This window comes from Gadus macrocephalus, chromosome 23 (assembly GCF_031168955.1).
Source record: "Gadus macrocephalus chromosome 23, ASM3116895v1".
NCBI classification, from domain to species: Eukaryota; Metazoa; Chordata; class Actinopteri; order Gadiformes; family Gadidae; genus Gadus; species Gadus macrocephalus.
In genome coordinates, this window is record NC_082404.1 from 594727 (window position 1) to 601143 (window position 6417).

The 6417-nt window shown below is 42.3% G+C and overlaps 2 long non-coding RNA genes across 2 annotated transcripts; both read right to left on the bottom strand.

Moving 5' to 3' along the window:
- Window positions 1-262: 262 nt before the first annotated feature.
- LOC132452608 (uncharacterized) lies at window positions 263-1260 on the bottom strand. Its single transcript, XR_009524423.1, has 4 exons — window positions 1177-1260; window positions 909-1004; window positions 508-672; window positions 263-293 (listed from the first exon to the last, which is right to left on the bottom strand). It is a non-coding gene; the product is annotated as an uncharacterized LOC132452608 (long non-coding RNA).
- A 2140-nt stretch (window positions 1261-3400) lies between these two features.
- On the bottom strand, window positions 3401-5994 carry LOC132452797 (uncharacterized). Its single transcript, XR_009524514.1, has 2 exons — window positions 5014-5994; window positions 3401-4864 (listed from the first exon to the last, which is right to left on the bottom strand). It is a non-coding gene; the product is annotated as an uncharacterized LOC132452797 (long non-coding RNA).
- Between the last annotated feature and the right edge of the window lie 423 nt (window positions 5995-6417).

Below are 6417 nucleotides of genomic sequence, written 5' to 3' on the forward strand. Positions count from 1 at the left end.
CACATAAATACATTTATAAAAATAAACTATGCTCACAACCATATAAATATGAAAAAAACGATATACACTTAACTAGTAGAAACGATGCTAACAACTATATACATATCAAAACAACTATATACACATCACTATATATATACACAACTATGCTCACACAACTATTTACAGGGGTCACCACTGTCCAGGTGCGCCCAGATGGGGCAGAAGCAGGTCAGGTCAGTGACCTCAGCGAAGTCACACCCGTGTCCGAGGAGTCGAAGTTGCTCCGCCTGCTGGACAATCACCCGTCCCACCTGTCAATTGCAGCAATCGATTACTGCAGAGCCAACGGCATAGTGCTGCTGTCATTCCCTCCCCACTGCACCCGCAGGTTGCAGCCAATGGACATTAGTGTCTTCGGCCCCCTAAAGGGGTACGTAAACAGTGCGGCGGACAGGTGGATGAGGAGCCACCAAGGGATCAACATCTCGATATATGATGTGCCCTCCATCATTGCTGAAGCCTTACCAGAGGCTGCAACAGTGAAGAACATCACCTCCGGGTTCTCAAGTTCAGGGATCTGGCCTTTTAAACCCTCCGCGTTTGAGGGAAATGACTTCACCGGATCCCATTCCACAGACCGTCCTCCTCCCAAGGCTTCAGGTGACGAGGTCAGCGCTTCTCCAGGTGCCACTTCAGATAGGAACAGTTCATCAGAAGCAACAGAGTTCATAATACATAAGTAAATAGTCCCATAAGTCAAAGTTCATAAAAAAAGTCTATAGGTTAGTGGATGGCAGAGAAGCTGCTAGACCACCAGGCTACAACTCTCCCATCAGGGAATTTAACAAGGATCAGGAGGGTGGGAATATAAACATTTATTTAAAAGTGTATTTTTTAAATGTGTCCTTTGGCAGGCATGGATGTACCTGGACGAGTTGCCGGGCCTGACGAAGCTGTCTGGCCTGAGGAAGATGCCCTCGAATTCTGCCTGGACATCGTCCGGTCTTACCCTAAGGCCGGGCCTAGAAAGATTACAAAGAGAAAAGGGAGAAAGAGGCATTTGGAGTTACTCTTGCATCTCATATCTTGTCTGGCCTTCCTTTGTCTACAGTCATGTAGACCTACCACATTTAAAGTAATTCAATTAGCATTAAAATGCACATTTTATGTTTTCAGGACAACTGCTATACTTACGACCCGAACTCTGAAGCAGCGTCATCCCGCCAAGCAGCCTCCCTCCTCTCGGGCTCCCAAGAAGAGGCTCTTCTCGCCCGCTCCTAATGCCGCCCCCCTTGCTGGAGTCACCCCTGGTGCCACCTCAGCTGCTCCTCCCACCATCACCTGGCCCGCTGATGGAGTCACCCCCACCTTGGGTCCAGTGTGATCGCATGAGGCTTGCACCGACGGGAGTACACACTACCTGTGTCACCTGTGTGACAAAGAATACAAATATTTAGCCTACTATACTGTCCATGTGTCTTCACTAGTTTGCAGTGGAAATACTGTAAATGTAGGCCTACAGCACAATTCACTTAACATTATAGACTGATTAACTAACTAACTATTAGGCCTGGGTTAGGCTATGAGTGGGAGCTGGGCTATTACATATTTTGCTGGGTAGGCCTACTTTTTGTCCATGATTGTAACGCATCCAAAATAACAACGGCTACATTAAATTATGACAATAATTTAATTTAGTGGACATGCACACTTAAAAACTGCTGGGTATAAGCTATAGGCTAGCCTACTACACCCTTGCTCTTGGTCATGACACATGGCATGCCGATTTATTTTTTTCTCCAGCCATTACCATCAATCAGCTAGAGTGCAATCTTCATCAAAGTTCTGCTTATTATATGATTTCAACATAATGTTCATGTCAATGTGCAGACTATTACACAATATTTATCAGATAAAATAAGTTTAGCCACTTACCTGTCCACAGAGACTCCGGATGCTTCTGTGCGCCGGGCTGTGCGTGTTGAAAATAAATTAACCCCGTGCGGCGCTTGGATAAATTTCTGCTGTAACAGGTCTCGTGATATCCTGTTGACCTGGTCGTTTTTGTTTAAAATAAATAAAAGGATGTTCAACTGTGTATCCTTAAACATGACTTAGGACAGGGAAATAAGTAAATTGAATGCAAATTTAGTCGTCCAAAAGAAGAAAGGTGAGTTTTAATCGAAATGTGCATCTTGACAATTACGCACGGGCCAAAAATATATTTTGACCTATTTATATTATGCGGAATTATGTGAAATTTTAGCAATGAAGAGTACACTAGTATGTTGTCTGGTATGTTGCATAAAAACAAGAGTAAGGGCAATAGATTATTTTTAAAATATGCTGTTTCATTCGTCCCGCATGCGTGTCTCAAACGTCCCGACTAGGCGGGGCCAGAGCTATAGAGAGAGAGAGTTGCGACACGCTATGATCTCGCCGACAGGGTGGTCACGTGGTTGTCACGTGGTTCATGTAAGCCTCAATAGTTCCAAACACGCCGCGATTTCAATGTTATTCTATGGGACGACAGCAGAGATTTCAATATTAAATGGTAAATATGTATGAAAAAATCACATACAAGTATTTGTCTGACTGTTATTGCATTATTGCATATTTGTAAATGTCAGTTTTACATTTAGAGCGGTAGGGGGGCAACTGAAAGCTATCTATAAGTACTATTACTAATGCCGCTTTTCCACCGCACATGTAGCTCGACTCGACACGACTCGACACGACACGACTCGACACGGTAGCAGCACGGGTGCTTTTCCACCGCAAAAAGTACCTCCTGGACGTGGGCGGGGTCGGCTGCGCGAAAGGGCAGTGACGTATTTGTGTACGCGACGCAAACAACACATACGCAACCCACACATGGACAGAACCCACATAACAACAATGGAGGACATCGATCACATTACTATTATTAGCTGGCATGTTGAAGAAGTTGGAGAAGTGGAACATGTTGGCTGCGGCGCTGCTATGGATGTTACCAGCATGGTTGCCATGTCGCTCTCGTGACTTCGTCACACTCTCTGGCCAATCAGTCGCCGGCCGTCTGCCGACGTCACCTTTTAGCATCGGCTCAGCTCGCTTGGAACCTAGAGCGAGTAGGTACTAGAAAAAGCAGCCACTTCAGGTACCAGATACCATGGTACCGCGGTGGAAACGCAAAAAATGCGAGCTGAGTCGAGTCGTGTCGAGCTGGTACCATGCAGTGGAAAAGCGGCATTAGATACGTTTTTAAGTTTTGGAGGGAAAGCTTCACGTTCGTGTTAGCATACTGGCCTAACCTTAACTTTTACCTTACATCTGTGTTGAAATCAAAGTATTCAAGATGTTCTACCATGATCATTTAAAGATATAAGCCACACAAAGTATCAAATATATTAAAGAATAACAACTCATTACACTTGGATGAATGAAATTGTAATTTTTTTTATTAAACAATTAGTGTGACAAGAACAAGTGATTGCGATTGTGTGAACAGATTCAACAATGGACACAGCAGGGAACACTATATACTTAGGGCAAACCATTAACATATAACGTTGCAAATATACTATACTTTATGCCGTTACAATACTTAGAATAGCCCTGAGCAAATTCAAAATGGGTGTAGGAGGGAGGATCCTCGTTTGGTCATGAACTCTGACCTCTAACCTATTCTCAAAAGTCGGGGCATAAGTGGTTGAGGAACAGTTGTTACCCGCTCTGTGATCTTCAATGGTGTCATGGTTCATTGGTTACAACTAACATTTTATAGATAAATGGTCATACCATGGTTGGCTGTGCAGCATTTGGATGCCCCAATCTGTCCGAGAAGGGTTATCACATGTACGGCTTCCCCAAGGACCAAGAGCGCAGGGAGAAATGGATGGCAATGGTCAGCCGTCAAAACTTATTGACAGTCAGCAACAGTCAAAAACGATGTAATGTTCAGATCACTTGCTAGCATTTCAAAGGGCATAATAATTCTAAGTGTAGAGAATTATGACTTTCCAATGATATTTGAAGTGCAATGGAAACTGATCTTACAAGCCTACCTACAGGTACACTTTGAAAATGACAGATTCAAAGCCACAAAAGTAGATAGGATGTTGAAGTTGAGGCCCGACGCAGGCCCAACAGTTTTCATCCATCGCCCTAAACCGAAGAGGAGGAAACCCCCTTCTGTGAGGGTGCCTCCGGAACCAAGTGCAACGGACCACACATATTGCACCAAATTAAACTTCGGTATGATCCATGCAGCTAACAATATTCCCCATTTCATGTAATTCAAGGATAGACTACACTCCTAATGAGATGACATAATTCATATTTGTACATTCAGTTTAAAAAACAACCAGAAGGCAGGGATTCTCTGAGGATTTGCACACAATGTAGATAATCAACACATTTCTACCCAATTAACAATTGCCGGTAGATCCATTTATAAATTGTATTGGTTTCTGATTGTGGCAGATGATTTAATTCACATTACAGACATTTTTTGCTTTAATTCATTTTATTACATTGGAGATGACAGTAGTTGCAAATGCAAAGGCAAAATACATATAACAGCAACATTACCTTGTAATTATTACAGAGATTGAGGGAGAAATTGAGGTGGATTTCAAGAGCGTTGAAAAGGACATCACAGGAGACGGAGAGAGCAATCAAGAGGTTACATTGCCAGGGGCAGGTGATCCAGGGGCAGGTGATCCAGGGGCAGGTGATCCAGGGGCAGGTGATCCAGGGGCAGGTGATCCAGGGATTTGTGTGCCGAGGGCCAGTCAGTCAGGGGTCAACAGTGAAGGAATAACTTTTGCCAGGGCCAGCTGCTCCAGGGACCAGACTGCCAGGGACTGATGGGGCGACTGTGGAGGACCTAATAAGGCAACTAGAAAAGGAAAAATTAATGAGAAGGAGAGCAGAGAGGGCTATTGCAAAACAAAAAAGAATCAATTTGGCACTAAGAAAGATAATCAATTTGGCACTAAGAAAGAGAAACAATTCAGTCAACAAGAAGTTAAAACGAAAAAGCCATACAGGTTAAATTGACCGCCCATCATAATCAGCATTGTTGAATCGGCGGCATCTGTAGGGCTTCATGTGCTGAACATCACCCTTTCCAGGATATAATTAAACAAACACTGTTATTTCTACTAGCTATCGCATCATAAAACCCGTCCTTAAATCAACCTAAATTATCCTAGTAATCCAACATAAATAACTAACTAAATAAAAGTTAGATTCACTAGTACTGAACTTTGTAATTGTTGGTGTAGATACCATCACATTGTGCAGTCGAGCTAACAAACTAGCAGGCAATCGGTCGTCTACCAAGATATAAATATATATAATTACGCTGTGCATATACAAATAAATATCAGTATATGCATCATAAAAGGTCCTGATACAATATAGACAGTTGACAATTCAAAGGAGGTAGCTATTTAATCAATTTACCCCTGGAGATACCTTCAGAGATGGTGAAGTCGAGCTAACAAACTAGCAGGCAATCGGTCGTCTACCAAGATAAAAATATATATAATTACGCTGTCCATATACAAATAAATATCAATATATGCATCATAAAAGGTCCTGATACAATATAGACAGTTGACAATTCAAAAGAGGTAGCTATTTAATCAATGTACCCCCGGAGATACCTTCACAGGTGGTGAAGTCGAGCTAACAAACTAGCAGGCAATCGGTCGTCTACCAAGATAAAAAATATATATAATAACGCTGTGCATATACAAATAAATATCAATATATGCATCATAAAGGTCCTGATACAATATAGACAGTTGACAATTCAAAAGAGGTAGCTATTTAATCAATTTACCCCCGGAGATACCTTCACAGATGGTGAAATCGAGCTAACAAACTAGCCAGCAATCGGTCGTCTACCAAGATAAATATATATATAATTACGCTGTGCATTTACAAATAAAGATCAGTATATGCATCATAAAGGGCCTCTGATACAATATAGACAGTTGACAATTCAAAAGAGGTAGCTATTTAATCGATTTACCTCAGAAGTTACTCGGCGGCCAGCAATGGAAATGAACGGTCTCCTCCGCCGTAAAATGGTTGTTTGGAACTATTCGAGGCTCCATACCCCGGAAGTAGGCGCTACAACGGAGTCCAATGGAAGTGTCGCAACTCTAGCTCTGGGCGGGGCGTTTGAAACAAATGTCAACATACGTTCAAAGTTAAAAAACAGCTCGATCATCCAACATATGTATTAAATTTCACTTGCAACTAAGAGAACACACCTGTGAGTTGTTGATCACATGTTAAAATTATTTGTATACGTAACGTCATCTTTGAAAAAGACGTTTAACTGAAAAGTGTTTCAATCGACCCGGCTCTCCCCTATGTGACACCAGCATAACTCCTCCGTATAATTTCAAGACAGGTATTGCCATAAATGTAAAGGTA